This window comes from Camelus ferus, chromosome 20 (assembly GCF_009834535.1).
Source record: "Camelus ferus isolate YT-003-E chromosome 20, BCGSAC_Cfer_1.0, whole genome shotgun sequence".
Taxonomy (NCBI): domain Eukaryota; kingdom Metazoa; phylum Chordata; class Mammalia; order Artiodactyla; family Camelidae; genus Camelus; species Camelus ferus.
The window spans coordinates 23932171-23951084 of record NC_045715.1 but is presented as its reverse complement, the minus strand read 5'-3'; the positions used below and the strand labels follow the sequence as shown (position 1 = coordinate 23951084).

Below are 18914 nucleotides of genomic sequence, written 5' to 3'. Positions count from 1 at the left end.
TTCCTAGGTTTCCTTTCTGAATGACAGTACCAGGTAGGGTCTTGTATGTGTGTATGGCTTTTGGTGACTACCTAATGTTTCAGGAGAGCCATAAGGACTTCTGTCAATAGAGCTGAAGTGGTGTGACCACACGTCTTGATTCCTTTCTATTAACTGTCTTAAGAAATTTTTTATTTTGTAATGTGCTTGATAACCAAGGCATTTAAATGTGATTTTATCAGTAAATGTTTGGGTGTGTATTTATTTGCCTCTTGTTTATCTTTGTGTGGATGATTCGAAAACCAGTTTTTACTCCCGGTTGGGTTTAATGGAAACAACAAGGAGCTAACCCGGTTCCTCTGTGCAGTGGAAATGAAATTTAAATCTTACTAGTGTGTGTGCGTGTGCGCGCGCGCGCGCGTGTGCACCTTAGTGTCATTATTCCCTGTTGAGCTGATATGAATGTGTTATAAAAAGATACATTTTCTGCTGATATAAGGAGGTGGTGATTTTATTTTTACTGTTTAGAATTCATCTGTCCTGATCTCTCCATGTCTCCACGTGGAAATGAACCTCCATATTAGCCTAAATAAACCTAGAAATTGGGAGGTAAATATGTATGGATAATCGTATAATTTATTTGTAACTTCAGATATTCATTACTTTGGATTATCCTTTTAGGCCATATACTTTATTTCTAAAGCCAAGTGTGTGTATTTTGGATTATCTGTGACTCCTCCATTCACTACTGTGGGTAGAGTTATTTGTATTCTTAATTTTTTCTGTACTTGTACAAAAGTAAGAGAATAGTACGGATAATTAGCTGTTATTTTACTGACTATTTCATCTTGTACAACTTTGACTCCTTGAATCACTCCTCATTTACTTGTAGTTTTCAGAGGTGCTTTATTTTCATTTTTATCTTCAATTAATGGTTTTTCTTAATAATTTTACCCCCCCCCTTTTTTTTTTTTGTTTCTCCAGCCTTCTTTTAAGTAGATGATATGTCTAATTAATTAACTTGGTTAGAGTCCTGTGTCAGAAGTTCAGGCTCCACCTGACTCAGGTAACTTGACTCTGTTCCATGACTGCTAACTGCACTCCTGACTTCCAGTCATTTTGCAAAGCCAAGCTGCTAGGTACAGGAGATTGATTAGTCAGGGAGAAGGTCTGAGGAAGAAGCATGCTGTAGTTTGGTCTTTGGAGTGAGTCAGATCTGGTTTGAATTCTAATTTTACCACTTTTTTGCAATCTGACCTTGGATGACTTAGTTAACTAAACTGTCTTACATGTTATGACTGGTTAATCAGTCATAATGAAAACTGATCAGGATTTGAAGTTTAAAAAAACCCAAACATTTAAATGAAAAATGTTAGAAACTTTTGGAGGTATAACAGTAAACAGCATCCTAGTAATTTAGTCATGATGTGGTACAGGTGGAAAGGATTTTTAGTCCTCTGATTTTGTAGATCTTAAAACTAGAACCTACATATTTTAAATAATATGCCCATGGAGCTGTTTATAGCAGGGTCAAACCTAGAATCCAGCAACCTGCTTTCCAGCTCAGTACTCTTTAGGATTTGTTTCCTTTGGGTTCTTTTTCTGTGGCTGGAAGATCTGACTTTGGGGATTTTTAGTTATCTTATTTGAAGAATTCCCTCTCCATTTTACTTTTCAGACACTGTACTTTTACTTACTAACATTAACTAGTTGGTGATCATCTCTATTTTGCTTTACAGATAAGGGATTTGAGATTTGTCAAATTACTCCCCTAGAAGATTTAAAGCTATGATTCTAACCCAGATCTGACACACTCCAAAGCCTGGTTACTAACCATTGCTATCTCCAAGTGACAATTCCTTTTGGTCTTTCTGAGGACAAATGAGGTAGAGGCTGAGTGAACAGAGGCTTCCGATTAAGGGACCTCAGGATGCTGGGTGTTTAGGGACACATTCGTGGCCCACTGGGGTATGGCTGTAAAAGGATACAATGTTCTGTCTCCCTTTCAGTATTCAGTTTTCAATATATGTATCAATAGCTGTGTACCTTTATCTGTTTATTATAAGCTTTTATAATTTGACGCAATTTATGTCTGCTTTTGAAATTGTTTCCATGGACTATAATTCCAGAATGGATTTCATTTCTAATAATTTCATTAGTTATCTTAGGAAGTTAGTTTGAAGAGTAATTTTCATTTTTATGCTATTAAAGAACTTTATGGAGTTAGTATAAATTTGGTAGTAAAATTATTTGAGGTGGTGAAGTGCTTTTGTTCTTTCTAGCACCCATTCATCTATGGAGTCAGAGGGGAGATGGTTTTATTTCTTAATTTTCCAAAAATGTAGTTGTTAGATTGAAAACTTTGAAGGGACAATACTTAAAAATTTCCAACATTTTTTTCCAGTGAAGAGTAGAGTACATAAACTTGAAACCATTTTAAAAAATTACATTGGATGCTTTTTACACTTAACAGTGTACCTTGGAAATTGGTTCTTTATCAGTTCCATAGAGGGCAGCCTCAATATTTTTTTAAGGTCTGCCTTTTTCACTGTATCTTAGAAATGCTTCCATAGCAAGATACAGAGTAGCTTCATCTAGCATTCCATTAAATGAATGTACCATAATTTATTTTGGTTCCTATTAATAAGTATGTATATACTTTTTAAGACAAAAATAGAATCATTGGTGCTTTTCCCGAGTTAATGTTACCAGGAACATTTTCCATAGCATTAAATATTTCACATCGTTTTAAATGTTCCACTGTAGGCTGTTTACAGTTTTTCACAATTCACAGCTAAGGTGAGTAATCTTTTGGATAACCATTGCTCACATCAGTGATTATTTCCTCAGGATAAATTCTTAGAAGTGATATTACTTGTATGCACATTTTAAAGATTTTTAATTCATATTGTCACAGTTTTCTTCAGAAAAAGTTAGCCAGTTTAACTCCTATTTGTTAAACACTGAGAAGCAGTTTTTTATTTTAATGGAGATAGAATAAACAATAGACATCATAGGTAAGTTACAAAGTATATTAGGTGATAAGGTGGAAAAATAAAGAAAGATAAGGGATATTCAGAAGTGGAGATTGGGGGTATAGTTTTAAATAGAGTGATCTGATGGAGGCTACGTTTAGAAGGTGACACTTGAAGGAGGTGAGTGAAAGAAGTCTGCTCAAGTCACAGTATTAGGAGTAGGAATATTCTTCTAGCTCCTGCTAAGCTACCAGAACTGGACAGTATTTAAAAAAACTCCCCAAAGCTGGTCATCTGTAAGGTATCTTGTTTTAATTTCTTTAATTACTAACAAGATTGACCTTTTGGAGGATATTTTTATTGGCCTACTCTTATCTTTTGTCCATTTTTATATTTGACTGTTGATTATTTTCTTGATCTTAAAAGCCATTTATTACGAATATATCTTTTGTTATGTCAAAGATTTGTATTTCTCAGCTTGTTGTTAGCCTTTTAGATTTCATTTATAGTGTTTTTGACATTAAGTGATTTTTTAAAAAATGGCTAATCCATATTTTTCTTTGCTTTTTATCTTTGAGTTTTCAGTGTCAAATATCATATGTTTAAAAAACAGTTGCATTTTTAATTGTGTGATTTCGTTGAAGTATGTACTTGCCAAACTGCACTTCTGGAATCGCTCTTGTTAGAAATATTTTCTTGTCCTCTTTTCTTCCTCAGTAAGTTTATATATGTTAGTAAATTTTGTTCGCGTAAGTGTATCTACTACGGTGAGGCCCAGAGGCTTGCCAGGTTTACCATGTTCCTTTAGATTACTTGAAACCAGCAACTTGTTGAAGTGCTTAAACTGATGGGTGCTTAGGGATTCCTTTATTAAAAGTGAAGGAAAGACAGATTGGTCAACTAGAATCCATTTTTACTATATTTTTTAGACTTGGTAGAATAACTGCAGTAATAAACTTTTTTCTTTGTTTTCCGCCTTAGGTAGGCTTTTCCCTAATGTTCCCCAGATCCTGTCTACTACTAATGTTGGTTTGGGGACTAAGATCATTTTTGTATTGGCTAAAGTATTATTTTAATGCTTCTCTCACTGTAACTGAATTAATCCCAAGCAAGTAAGAAAATTCTGATAGCCAGGAGTGTTTTTTGAACTCTTCCTTCCCAGGAGCAATGTAAATAATGGTATGGGTAAGAAGAAATAGGAATATATTTATACTCTTACAGTTATTTTTATTGGATTTAAGATGTTATCATTCTCTTAGTTCACCATTTTATGTACCACTAAGGAAAAAATACTGCCAATTAACCTGATACACCATTCACTGTAAGATGTGTCTTCTTTTCAGAGGTGTGAAATGGTGGGAGACATTTTCATGTTTGAATTTGTGAAATGCAGTAATTCTGAGGATGTGCAGAATTGACAGCATGATTGTCTTTTTTAAAGCTTTTTTGTGGAAAATTTCAAATATATATAAAATGAGAGAAGATGGCAAAATAAACTTTCGTATATCCCTCTCAACTTTAACGATTGTCAGCTGTGGCTAATGTTTCATCTACATCTTCTGCTCTCCTCTATCTTATTTTAAAGCAAATCCCAGACATCATATTGTTTTGTGAGATATGGACTCTTAATTTTTTAAAAGACGACTACAGTACTGTTATCACACATAACATTTTTTAAAAACAAGTTCAAATATCCAACAAGTATTCAAATTTCCCTGCTAATTTTAAGTTTGTTTGAGTCCTTACCTTGCCATTGTTTTAAAAGTCTCTCTGGTCTTTTTATTTATAGGTTCTCCTTTTTTTTTTTCTTTGCAAATTTGTTTTTGCTATACTGCTTCATTGGTGGTGGTGTATACTTCTATATGATGGCACCTGCTGTCTTGTTGACTCTTGTGTGTGTGATGTTAGTGGCCTTTAATCATTGCCTGGATCCATTTTATTTAGGTCTTCAAAGTGGTAATGTTCTACTATCCTTTAATTTATTAATTGTTATACTTTTATAAAGAGATACTTCACCTCATCTCTTTGGTTAACCAGAGAGACACTTCATATATATGACAGACTGGATAAATTCTTTCCAGTTTTCAGAATAATAAGCTGGATTCCTACCATCCTCCAAAATGACTGATAAAGATTTACTTGATTATGAACTCACAGATTTAAACATATTTTTGGTTCAATCCGGTTTGGTTTTGTTATGTGCAGCTTGCATAGTTTTTGTTTTGTATAGCTTTATAGAAGTATAATTTATACACCATAAAATTCACCTGTTTAAAGTGTACAATTCAGTGGTTTTCAGTATGGTCACAGAGTCTTGCATCTTGCATTACCACGATCTAGTAATTTTGAAATGTTTCCATTACCTCAGAAAGAAACTCTGTACCCATTAGCAGTGACTCTTCCTTACCCCCCATGCTACCTGACCTCCAGTCATAGGCAACCACTAATCTTTCTGTCTCCATGGATTTTCCTAGGCTGGACATTTCATATACATGGAATCATACAGTATATGGTCTTTGTGACTGGCTTCTTTAACTTAGAATGTTTTCAAAGTTCATGCATTTTATAGCATGTATAGTTATTTTTATTGATAGTCCTATCTTTGGCCAATCAGAGTCCCTTCATGATGGTCCCTGAGTCCTTTTGACTCAGCCTGAAGCATCTTTGATAGCTTTTTGCTTTCTGGTGTAACAGTTTGTCCAGACTTGTACATTTTATGCCCCAGACAGGAAATAGCCCTTCCTCTAAGAATCCCTTTAGTGGGAAATGGCGTTTGTAGATCACAATCTGGGCACTTAAGGTGCTTATTTCTACTGAGTTAGTCATTGTTTCTAGGCCTTTTCTGTGGTTAGAGTTAGGAAATAAGTTGTGTTTTTTCTCTTTAAAAAAAAAATGAGTTATACTTAAAAATCAAATTAAATGACCCAGGGGCTTTTCCTTTCCTTCTTTGATTTTACATCTCTGCCTCCTTTATCCCACACTGAAAACCCCAGTTCTCAACAGTATCAACATGATTATTCACTTTCTTTTCCCACAGTGTAAATACAAAATACTTTCAGAATGACAGTGTCAACACTACCATCACCAATATGATTAATGAAGAAAGTTAATGATTTCTTTTTGATGTTATTCTTTGGGTATAGTATTTCACTAGAGATATAGAGTCAAATTACTGAGTTTTAAAGTTAAGTGGGCTAGTTCTTTGCTGTGTGATTATGTTACCACTTGGTACACAGATTAATTTGTTTCATTTTTGCTTTCATTTTACATCATCTTTGGCTTTTTTAAGTCTTGTAGAACTTGGGTCATTGTGTTCTTAGTTTAAAATGAATATTATGTACAGTAATTTGTGGTTATGTTTATTTAGAGTGTGGTTTCTGAAGCATACTGTCATAAGCCAAAGGGTAATGGTGATTGTCAGAATGTATGGAGTAGGCTTTCTTCTTTGTCCTGTAAAAAGATCAGTCGTATTACCAGTCCTTCAGATTTTTCAAGAGACCCTGAAAATCTTTTTTTAAATTGTGATTCTCAAACTATTTTGATTTTTTTTCCTAACTTGATAAACAAAGGTTTCAGGGCAGGATTTGGCTTACAGCCTGCAGTTTGTAATCTCTGCCATAGAATCTTCAGGGTGAAGGTTAGTCGTCAATTGGCCTAATTAATAGGCTTAATACTGTCTCCAGCACTGTCTCCTAAAGTTATAGTAAGTACAGTTGCGGAGGAGCCCTGTGGTCTGTGTGCCTCTTACTGGAGGATTAACTTTGGGAATTTGGAAAAGATCCATGAGATTAGCTATGAAGACCGGAGTATCTAGTTTTTCAACAACTTTAACAAGGAATGGTTTCAGAAAGTTGTCAGAAACCACAGAATAAGTTAAATATACTTTGTTCGTTTTCAGGAAAGTATAGAAGCACTGGATACAAAAGTTAATTGGCAAGAGCTAGATAAATAAAAATCATATTCATTTGTACCATGTTGTACCTTTGGTTATATAGATGAAGATTAAGGCCAGATGTAATTCATTGCTGTTGGGTGACAAGTTTATTGGTGGCTTAAATGCCTTGGGCAGTTTTTATAGGTATTTTAGGATAGCTTATCAAAAAGTTTGAGAACATTTAATATATGTGTTAATCAGCATATGAGACTTGTCACTAGTAGTGGTGAACAGTTATCAATGGCATGAAGTTTGGTCTTGGTATTATGTGTCATGTTGATAACCTATATGTATGAAATTTACTCAAATTCTAAATTCTTTGTTCTGAGTGAGTAGGCATTTTAAACAAGGCTAACTGTCCTTTTGGGCGTGGCCTTATGAATTTTTGTCTCCTGAAATACTAAGATAGTCCTATTTTGTAACTAATTATAAGTGTAATTTAGGGACAACTGTATCTTACTCACTTTGCTCTTGTTGTGGTACTGCCCTTCTGCCTGTGAATGTCATTTCAACCAAGCAGTTTGTCAGAGATGTCAGGTTCTGTCTACACATGAGCTTGGTGGCAAGCTCCCTTGATACTCTTTTTCTCTTCTATGACTGCCTGTGCCTTTGAGAATAGATTTTGCAGGAATTGTATTTTGCCTATTTCTTTCTTTACTAGTATTAAGAATATAATAAGATAAATTAGGTAACTTATGCTCATGTTTCTAGGTGGAAGGATCATATAGGTATATGCTCATATACTGTTTACCAAAAAGAGCTTGTCTTTTTGAATCACTTAGTCCTAGGTTCCACCTTGCCTCTAACAAAGTTGTTGGATGAACTTGGACAATGTATTTTTTGAGTTCGTTGAGTCTGAGTTGCCTTGTCTATGGCAAGGTTCTGATGATGAAATTGTGTATTAGTGCCTAGCCCAGTACTGAGCTGGAGTAAAGTGCTTTGGTGACTACTCCCATCCTCCTGCTTTCTTCCTCTTAGAAGGGCACAAAGAGCTTCTTGAATTGGCAGTTTATCCGAAGTCATGGAGCCCTGGTAAACTATAGAGTTTGGGGTCAAGCTTAAGTCTCCTGACACCAGAGACTTTGGCTGTAACTAATACCTCTGCCGTATCTCCTGCATCTTTGCTTTCCAGTCCTCCTACATTTTTACCACCTTCTTGCTAAAGGAATTTTCCTAAAACACTGCTTTTGTAGAGTCACTCTGCTGCTTAAATTTCTTGATGATTTCCTTCCACATGAGATACTTCAACACTTGACATACAATGCTCTTCACAGCTCCAGAGTCTAGTTCCATTAGGGAATTGGGTGGGGTATAATGGTCTTCAATTGAAGAATGGTGAGTAACAGCTGAAAATGAAAGAGAAGATACTTGTTTGTATGTATCTCTTTTCTAGGCATTTGGAATACAGGCAGTGAGCAAAATAAAGTCTGTCCTCATGAAACTTACGTTCTGGGAGTGTGGGAAGGAAGAAGTGTCAGGTGCTGAAGAAGAATAAAGCAGGGTAAAGAGGTAGGGGAGGGCATGCCTCTGACTGCTGTTTTATATAGGAGAGTCAAGGAGGTTCTCTGAAAAGGCAACACTTTCACATAGACCTAAGGAGACAAAGTCAGAGATGGGGTGGGGACGGGCAATGAAAAAGTTAGATCATGTAAGGCCTTATAGGCTATTGTGAAAGCATCTATTTTGAGTGTAGTGGTTGCTTAATAAATAATGTTATTATATATTAATGGTTTATTAAAGATTGCCACTATAGTTGAGTCTAAAATATTGTCTGTGGAAACCAAGGCTGCAGGAGTTAGGAGATCACAGATTGCCATCTAGTGGCTATTTATAAATGTGGATAAGCCTTCTAGAAAATAATCATAATCTTTACAGAAGTTTGTGTTGCCAGCTTAGTCTTAGAGTACAAAGTGTGGATGCCTGAAACAAGCCTTTATTTATGAATAATTTGAGAGTAAGTTACAGACATTGTACACCTTTACCCCTCAATACTTCACATTCCTTTAGGAAAAGGACTTTCACTTACATAATCACAGTAGAATTATCAAAATAGAAAATAAAACATTTATAAAATATTTAATTTAGATCTTATTCAAATTTTGCCAGTTGTCCCAGTGTCCTTTCTAGAAAAAAAAGTTTTTTTCTAGTCTAGTATCTAACCCAGGATCATGCATTGCATTTAGTTTTTGTGTCTCTTAAATCTAGAACAGTTCCTTGCCTACCTTTGTCTTTCCTGACATTAATATTAAGAATTCAAGCCATTAATTTTCTAGAAAGTCTCTCAGTTTAAATTTTTCTGTTTCCTCATGATTCAGGTTATGCATGTTGGTACTGTGTAAGTGAAATATATCTTCCTTGGTGCATCACATCAAGAGACTCATTATATGCATCCCAATATTGGTAATGTTACCTTTGACTGCTTAGTTAAGGTAGTGACTGCCAAATTTCTCTACCATAAAACTGTGACTTTTCTTTTTCCCTTTGCAATTCATAAGTTATTTGTGGGGAGATACTTTGACCTATGTAAATAACTTTCCTCTTTGAAATTTCACTATTTTAGCATTCATCACTGATTCTTACCTAGATCAGTTATTTTTTTTTAAACATTTTTATTAATTTATAATCATTTTACAATGTTGTGTCAAATTCCAGTGTTCAGCACAATTTTTCAGTTATTCATGGACATATACACACTCATTGTCACATTTTTTTCTCTGTGAGTTATCATAACATTTTGTGTATATTTCCCTGTGCTATACAGTGTAGTCTATTCTACAATTTTGAAACCCCAGTCTATCTCTTCCCACCCTCCACCCCCCTGGTAACCACAAGTCTGTATTCTCTGTCTGTGAGTCTATTTCTGTCCTTTATTTATGCTTTGTTTTTGTTTGTTTGTTGCTTGTTTTTGTTTTTTAGATTCCACATATGAGCGATCTCATATGGTATTTTTCTTTCTCTTTCTGGCTTACTTCACTTAGAATGACATTCTCCAGGAGCATCCATGTTGCTGCAAATGGCATTATGTTGTCTGTTTTTATGGCTGAGTAGTATTCCATTGTATAAATATACCACATCTTCTTTATCCAGTCACCTGTTGATGGACATTTAGGCTGTTTCCATGTTTTGGCTATTGTAAATAGTGCTGCAATGAACATTGGGGTGCAGGTGTCATCCTGAAGTAGATTTCCTTCTGGATACAAGCCCAGGAGTGGGATTCCTGGGTCATATGGTAAGTCTATTCCTAGTCTTTTGAGGAATCTCCACACTGTTTTCCATAGTAGCTACACCAAACTGCATTCCCACCAGCAGTGTAGGAGGGCTCCCCTTTCTCCACAGCCTCTCCAGCATTTGTCATTTGTGGATTTTTGAATGACGGCCATTCTGACTGGTGTGAGGTGATACCTCATTGTAGTTTTGATTTGCATTTCTCTGATAATTAGTGATATTGAGCATTTTTTCATGTGCCTGTTGATCATTTGTATTTCTTCCTTGGAGAATTGCTTGTTTAGGTCTTCTGCCCATTTTTGGATTGGGTTGTTTATTTTTTTCTTATTGAGTCGTATGAGCTGCTTATATATTCTGGAGATCAAGCCTTTGTCGGTTTCACTTGCAAAAATTTTCTCCCATTCCGTACGTTTTCTTCTTGTTTTACTTCTGGTTTCCTTTGCTGTGCAGAAGCTTGTAAGTTTCATTAGGTCCCATTTGTTTATTCTTGCTTTTATTTCTTCTAGGAGAAAATTTTTGAGATGTATGTCAGATAATGTTTTGCCTATGTTTTCCTCTAGGAGGTTTATTGTATCTTGTCTTATGTTTAAGTCTTTAATCCATTTTGAGTTGATTTTTGTATATGGTGTAAGGGAGTGTTCTAGCTTCATTGTTTTACATGCTGCTGTCCAGTTTTCCCAACACCATTTGCTGAAGAGACTGTCTTTATTCCAATGTATATTCTTGCCTCCTTTGTCAAAGATGAGTTGACCAAAAGTTTGTGGGTTCATTTCTGGGCTCTCTATTCTGTTCCATTGGTCTATATGTCTGTTTTGGTACCAATACCATGCTGTCTTGATGACTGTAGCTCTATAGTATTGTCTGAAGTCTGGGAGAGTTATTCCTCCAGCCTCTTTCTTTCTCTTCAGTAATGCTTTGGCAATTCTAGGTCTTTGATGGTTCCATATGAATTTTATTATGATTTTTTCTAGTTCTGTGAAATATGTCCTGGGTAATTGGATAGGGATTGCATTAAATCTGTAGATTGCCTTGGGCAGTGTGACCATTTTAACAATATTGATTCTTCCAATCCAAGAGCATGGAATATCTTTCCATTTTTTGAAGTCTTCTTTAATTTCCTTCATCAATGGTTTATAGTTTTCTGTGTATAATTCTTTCACCTCTTTGGTTAGATTTATTCCCAGATATTTTATTACTTTGGGTGCTATTTTAAAGGGGATTGTTTCTTTACTTTCTTCTTCTGTTGATTTATCGTTAGTGTAAAGAAATGCAACTGATTTTTGAACGTTAATTTTGTAACCTGCTACCTTGCTGAATTCTTCAATCAGCTCTAGTAGCTTTTGTGTGGACCTTTTAGGGTTTTCTATATATAGTAACATGTCATCAGCATATAATGACACTTTTACCTCTTCTTTTCCAATTTGGATCCCTTTTATTTCTTTCTCTTGCCTGACTGCTGTGGCTAGGACTTCCAGGACTATGTTGAATAGGAGTGGTGATAGTGGGCATCCTTGTCTTGTCCCAGATTTTAGTGGGAAGCTTTTGAGTTTTTCACCGTTGAGTACTATGCTGGCTGTAGGTTTGTCATATATAGCTTTTATTATGTTGAGATATGTTCCCTCTATACCCACTTTGGCGAGAGTTTTTATCATAAATGGGTGTTGAATTTTATCAAATGCTTTTTCTGCATCGATTGAGATGATCATGTGGTTTTTGTCCTTTCTCTTGTTGATGTGATGTATTACACTGATTGATTTGCGTATGTTGAACCAGCCTTGTGTCCCTGGGATGAACCCCACTTGGTCATGATGTATAATCTTTTTTATGTGTTGTTGGATTCTATTTGCTAAAATTTTGGTGAGGATTTTGGCGTCTATGTTCATCAGTGATATTGGCCTATAATTCTCTTTGTTTGTAGTGTCTTTGCCTGGTTTTGGTATCAGGGTGATGGTGGCTTCATAGAATGAGTTTGGGAGTATTCCCTCCTTTTCAATCGTCTGGAAGAGTTTGAGAAGGACTGGTATGAGTTCTTCTTTGTATGTTTGGTAGAATTCCCCGGTGAAGCCGTCCGGTCCTGGACTTTTATTTGTAGGGAGGTTTTTAATGGCTATTTCTATTTCCTTTCTAGTGATCGGATTGTTCAAGTGTTCAGATTCTTCTTGATTCAGTTTTGGTGGACAGTATGTTTCCAGAAACTTGTCCATCTCCTCTAGGTTATCCAGTTTGGTTCCATATAGTTTTTCATAATATTCTCGTATGATATTCTGTATTTCTATTTTGTTTGTTGTAATTTCTCCATTTTCCTTTCTTATTTTGCTAATTTGTGCTCTCTCTTTTTTCTTCTTTGTGAGTTTGGCCAGAGGTTTGTCGATTTTATTTACTTTTTCAAAAAACCAGCTTTTGGTTTGGTTGATTTTTTCTATGGTCTTGTTAATCTCTATTGTATTTAATTCCTCTCTGATCTTTATTATTTCCTTCCTTTTGCTGCTTTTTGGGGCTTTTTGTTCTTCTTTTTCTAATTCATTCAGGTGGTGGGTTAAATTGTTTGTTTGAGATTGTTCTTCTTTTTTGAGGAAGGCCTGTATCGCTGTAAACTTCCCTCTTAGGACTGCCTTTGCTGTGTCCCATAGGTTTTGAGTGGTTGTGCTTTCATTATCATTTGTCTCAAGGTATTTTTTAATTTCAGCTTTGATTTCCTCATTGATCCATTGTTTTTTCAATAACATATTGTTTAATCTCCATGCTTTCCTTTTTTTCTCCTTTGTTTCTCTGTTGTTGATTTCCAGTTTCATGGCATTGTGGTCAGTAAAGATGCTTGAGATAATTTCTATCTTCTTAAAATTGTTGAGGTTTCTTTTGTGCCCAAGTACATGATCGATCCTGGAAAATGTTCCATGTGCACTTGAAAAGAATGTGTATCCTATTTTTGGGGGGTCTAATGCTCTGAAAATATCCACCAAATCTAGTTTTTCTATTGTAGTATTTAATTTCTCTGTTGCCTTGTTTATTTTCTGTCTGGAAGATCTGTCTAGTGATGTTAATGCAGTGTTAAAATCTCCAACTATGATTGTATTCCCATCAATATCCCCCTTTATCTCTGTTAGTAATTCTTGTATGTACTTAGGTGCTCCTATATTGGGTGCATATATATTAACGAGTGTAATATCCTCATCTTGTATCACTCCTTTAATCATTATAAAATGTCCTTCTTTATCTTTCTTTATGGCCTTTTTTTAAAGTCTATTTTGTCTGAAATCAGTACTGCAACACCTGCTTTTTTGGCTTTTCCATTTGCATGGAATATCCTTTTCCATCCTTTCACTCTCAATCTATATGTGTCCTTCTCCCTAAAGTGGGTCTCTTGTATGCAGCATATTGAAGGTTCTTGCTTTATTATCCAGTCTGCCACTCTGTGTCTTTTGACTGGAGCATTTAGTCCATTAACATTTACAGTAATTAATGATAGATGTGTGTTTATTGCCATTTTGAACTTACCTTTGCAGTTGAATTGGTATATCCTCTTTGTTCCTTTCTTCTTCCTTTTGTGGTTTGGTAATTTTCCTTTGTATTATCGAGGATTTTATTTAATTTTTGTGACTCCTTTGTAAATTTTTGGCTTGTGGTTACCCTTTTTTGTAAATCTATCAACCCATTACTATAACTGTTTTTATTAAACTGATAGTAACATGATCTCAAACCCATCCTACTGTTAAAAAAATTTAAAAAAGAAAGAAAAAAAATTCTATATTTCCCTGCCTCCCTCTCCCACTCTCAGTGATTTGTATGTCTCCTTTTATAATTTCATGTTTACTTTATTTGTAATTCATGAGTTATCGCCTTTCCAGTTGTGTGTTTCTCATTTCTGTAGCATCCTGCTGCTTTTCTATTTAGAATAGCCCTTTCAATATTTCTTTTAGCATGGGTTTAGTGTTACTAAACTCCTGCAGCTTTTTTTTTGTCTGTGAAACTCTTTATTTCTCCTTCTATCCTCAAGGATAGCCTTGCTGGATAAAGGATCCTAGGCTGCATCTTTTTTTCATTCAGGGCTTTGAATATATCTTGCCACTCCCTTCTGGCCTGTAGTGTTTGTGTAGAGAAATCAGCTGAGAGCCTTATGGGGGTTCCCTTGTAACTTACTCTTTGCTTTTCTCTTGCTGCCTTTAGAATCATTTCTTTATCCTTGACTCTGGCCATCTTGATTATGATATGTCTTGGTGTGGGTCTATTTGGGTTCTTCCTGTTTGGGACCCTCTGAGCTTCCTGTACTTGGATATCTGATTCCTTCTTTAAGTTTGGGAAGTTTTCAGTCATGATTTCTTCAAAAACCTTTTCAATCCCCTTTGATCTTTCTTCTTCTGGGACCCCTATTATGCGAAGATTGGGACGCTTTATATTATCCCATAGGTCCCTTATGCTATTTTCATTATTTTTTATTTGCTTCTCTTGTAGTTCTTCTGAATGGGTGCTTTCTATTGCCCTGTCTTCTAGATCACTAATTCGTTTCTCTGCATTATCTAGTAGGCTTTGCACAGCTATTAGATCTTTCCTCATCTCTGTCAATGAGTTTATCCATTCTACTTGGCTCTTCTTTATAGCTTCAATTTCATTTTTGACATATTTTATATCTCTAAACACTATCTCTTTTAATTCCTTCAGCAATTCGATCACTCCTTTTTTGAAATCTTGATCTAGTAGGCTATAGATGTCTATTTCGTTGATCTTTCTTTCAGGGGATTTCTCTTGTTCTTTTAATTGGGAAAGGTTTTTCTGCTTCTTCATCTTGCTCATACCTCTTTGGCACTGTGGTTTATGGAGTATCAGTTGTTTATTTTGGTCCTTAAGGATTTTATTATCTAATGCCTATTTAGGAATAGAACTTAGGAAGAGAAGAAAAAAAATAGAGAGAGAGAAAGAATTTTAAAAGAAGGGAGAAAGGGTTTGAAAACAGTGTATAATGAATAATAGAAGAGTGAGTTGAAGCAGAGTATTAATCTGGTTGAGACGTCCTTTTAAAACCTTTACAAAAAAGGGGGGGGGGAGATGAATAGATGTATTCGAAACCTGTGTCTAATCAATAAAAGGACATCAAAACCCGAGAGAAATAGAAATGAATTAAGAAGTAAAAATTAAGAGAGTAATAGAAAATAGAACAGGTAAAAACAGATTTAAAAAAAAGGGGGGGGTGTTGTTGGTGTTCTCCTGGAGTCTGTGTGCTTTTAATGTGAAGTCTTTCTGTCTTCGTCCTGTTTTGGAAGCTCAGCTTGCTGTTTTCAGAGGCCCTCCGTTGGCGCCCTCTTCTGTGCTGCTTCCAGCACCTGTCGGCAAGCAGATCGCGCCTCCTCCTAACACTGGGTCAGGTGCAGCTCTCTGCTGCGGGCGGGCGGGTCGCTGCCCCTCCGGATGCCGCAGTCAGATGTTGCAGACTGGCCAGGTAGGAGGGCGGGTCGTGCCCCCTCCCAGCACCTCGGTCAGGGGCTGTGTTCCTGCCCGAAAGGCGGAGGGGGGGGGGCGCTCTCCCTCTACCTGCGCCGGTAGCTCCGCTCTCTGTGCGGCTGCGCGCTCCGCCCTGGTCTGCGCTCCGCAGGTGGGCTCGGGGAAGACCGAGGGACAGCCCTGTCCCTGCTCCGAGCCAAAACCCAGCTCCTTGTTTGTCTTTGTGGAGCAGGTTCTCTGAGGGACCAGGATGGAAGGATCCTATCTGCCCCGGGCTGCAGGCCAGTCTCAGTCTGGCTTTTGAGGCTGCTAAGCCCTTCGGTGCGGATGCAGGTTTCGCCCCCGCCCCCGCCCCCGCCCCCGCCTGAGTGCTAAGCGCGGAGGATATGGCGGCTGTGCCTGAGCCCCGCCTCTCTTCCCCGGAAAACTTTCCGCGGGTTTTCAGAGATGGGGGTGTGCACCCTTCCCCCGAGAGCACATCAACCTCGCTGTTTTATGGAGGGCCCAGTTTGTTCTGCCCTGTGCACCCACAGCCACGGCGCACAGCCCCTTGCGTTCCCCCGGGGCTGCCTACGTGCAGCCACTTCCGTCCTCCGCCCGGCTTGTGCAGCCTGGCCCTGCCCGCCGCTGCCGGCCCCGTGTCTCAGGCTGCGTGTCGGGGGGACGCTCTGTGCCCGTTTAACTTAGTTCTGTGAGTCAAGGGCTGCTCTGTACAGATCCGAGCCTCGGAGGTTCCCCCTCCGTCCCGCTGGCCTCTCAGTTGGAGAGGGGAGACCCAGCGAGCGAGCGCCAGTCCTCCTTTGCCGCTCCCTCCCCGCGGGACCCGTCCCGCGCTGCTTTGCCTTTTGTTCTTTCTTTTTTCCTTTTCTCCTACCAGATTTTTGGCGTCTTTATCTTTTGAAGAGGGCGATGTGCTGTCGGAGTTCCACAGGTGCTCTGGTTGGCTGAGTGGGTCTGTAGATGTGGGTCTTGGTGTATTTGTGGGAGAGGGTGACCTGCGAGCGTCCTTCTACTCCGCCATCTTCGTCTCTCTCTAGATCAGTTATTAATATAATGGTTACAAAATGGTAATTATCTAATTCTACCATTTCCTTCTGTAGTTATTGGTCAGCATACTGTTATTAGAAAATGCGCTTATCATTGATTTGTTCATTGTCATAGTCATCATCTTGGCATGAACATATGAAGTCCCTTTTATTCAGTGAGTTTTAATACATTACTCTCATTATTTCAAATTCTTTCATATTTAGCCGTTGGGAGCCCCTTAAAGCTGGCTTCTTGTCCTTTGACGTGTTTCCTTTATAATTTGAGCAGTTTTATACTTTATGGCACGAGATATTCTAGATTCATCTTGTACTTTTCCTGCCCCAACCCTGGTGTCACTCAATTTTGAGGAACTCTGGTTCCTTATAGTGATACTTATTTAGGAAACAAGACTTGGCTATGATTATAAGTTCTTAAAAATTTTTATATTGGACAGTATGTTGGCATAGTAGGTTTCTGTGACATCACTGTCCTTTATTTCTGTTGAAAATCTTACATGGCAGAACCAGTGATTATTATTATTCTTGGGTGCATTCTTTGACATTGCCATATACTAAGGCTACTGGAACAATGATAATTAATACTGTAATTAAAGCTCCATATTTCCACTTTTTAAATAATACCATTTTAGAATGCGTGATTAATAAGTAATCTCAAATACTGAATACATGAAGACATGTATTAGTTTAGAAGACTCAGATTTAAATAATAATTAGTTCTTCCTAAATTAATATATAAATTTTCTACTCCTGTTAAGAACTAAACAATATTCTGTTAAGAACTAAAGCCAGTTCCAAACTTTATGGAAAATATAAATGTAAGAATAATAAAAAAAAAATCCAGAAAAGTGTAATCCATTTTGAGTTTTTTTTAATATGGTATGAGAAAATGTTCTAATTTAATTCTTCTATACGTAGCTGTCCAATTTTTCTAGCACCACTTATGGAAGAGGCTGTCTTTTCCATTGTGTATTCTTGCCTCCTTTGTCATGGATTAATTAACCGTAAGTGCATGGGTTTATTTCTGGGCTCTTTATTTATGTGTTTGTTTTTGTGCCAGTACCATACTTCGTTTGTTTTTAATGTTTGTATATATATATTTTTTATTGACGTATAGTCAGTTTACAATGTTGTGTCAATTTCTACCATACTGTTTCGATTACTGTACCTTTGTAGTAGTGTGAAGTCAGGAAATGTGATACCTCTAGCTCTCTTCTTTCTCAAGATTGTTTTAGCAACTCAGGGTTTTTTGTGTGTGTGTGTTCATACACATTTTAGAATTACTTGTTTTAGTTCTGTGAAAAATGCCATTGGGGTTTTAATAGGGATTACATTGAATCTGTAGATTGCCTTGGATAATATGGTAATTTGAACAATATTAAGTCTTCTAATCTGTGAACATAGTATATATTTTTCCATCTGTGTTGTCTTCAGTTTCTTTCATCAGTGTATTGTCTGAGTACAGATCTTCTACCTCCTTAGTTAAATTTACTCTTAGGTATTTTATTCTTTTTTTTAAAATTTTATTTTATTGAGTTATGGTCAGTTTACAATGTTGTGTCAATTTCCAGTGTAGAGCACAATGTTTTAGTTATACATGAACATACGTATATTCATTGTTGCATTCTTTTTCACGGCGAGCTACCACAAGATCTTGTATGTATTTCCCTGTGCTATACAATATAATCTTGTTTATCTATTCTATATGTACCTGTCAGTATCTACAGATTTTGAGCTCCCAGTCTGTCCCTTCCCAGCCCCCTCCCCCATTTTATTCTTTTTGATATGATGGTCAGTTGGATCGTTTTTTAATTTTTCTGATAGTTCATTATTAGTGTATAGAATGCAATAGATTTCTGTATATTAATTTTGTATCCTGCAGCTTTACCAAATTCATTGATGAACTCCAGTAGTTTTTTGGTGGTGTCTTTAGGATTTTGCATGTGTAGTGTCATCTGCAAACAATGACTGTTTTACTTCTTTCTTTAGGATTTGGATCCTTTTTCTTTCTTTTTATTGTCTGATTGCTGTGGCTAGGACTTCAAATACTATGTTGAATAAAAGTGGTGAGAATGGGCATCCTTGGCTTGTTTCTGATTTTAGAGGACATACATTCAAGTTTCCACTGTTGAGTATGATGTTAACTGTGGGTTTATTATTTATGGTATTTATTTATGTTGAGGTATGTTCCCTTTATGCCCGCTCTGTGGAGTTTGTGTCATAAATGGATGTTGAGTTTTTTGTCAGAAGCTTTTTATGCATCTATTGAGATGATCATACGGTTTTTATTCTTCAGTGTGTTAATGTGGTGTATCACATCTGTTG

The 18914-nt window shown here is 36.7% G+C and overlaps 1 protein-coding gene across 1 annotated transcript in view; it reads left to right on the top strand.

The window, feature by feature from the left end:
* The window catches only part of SRPK1 (SRSF protein kinase 1), a 71759-nt gene that overhangs the window by 1612 nt on the left and 51233 nt on the right, over positions 1–18914 (top strand).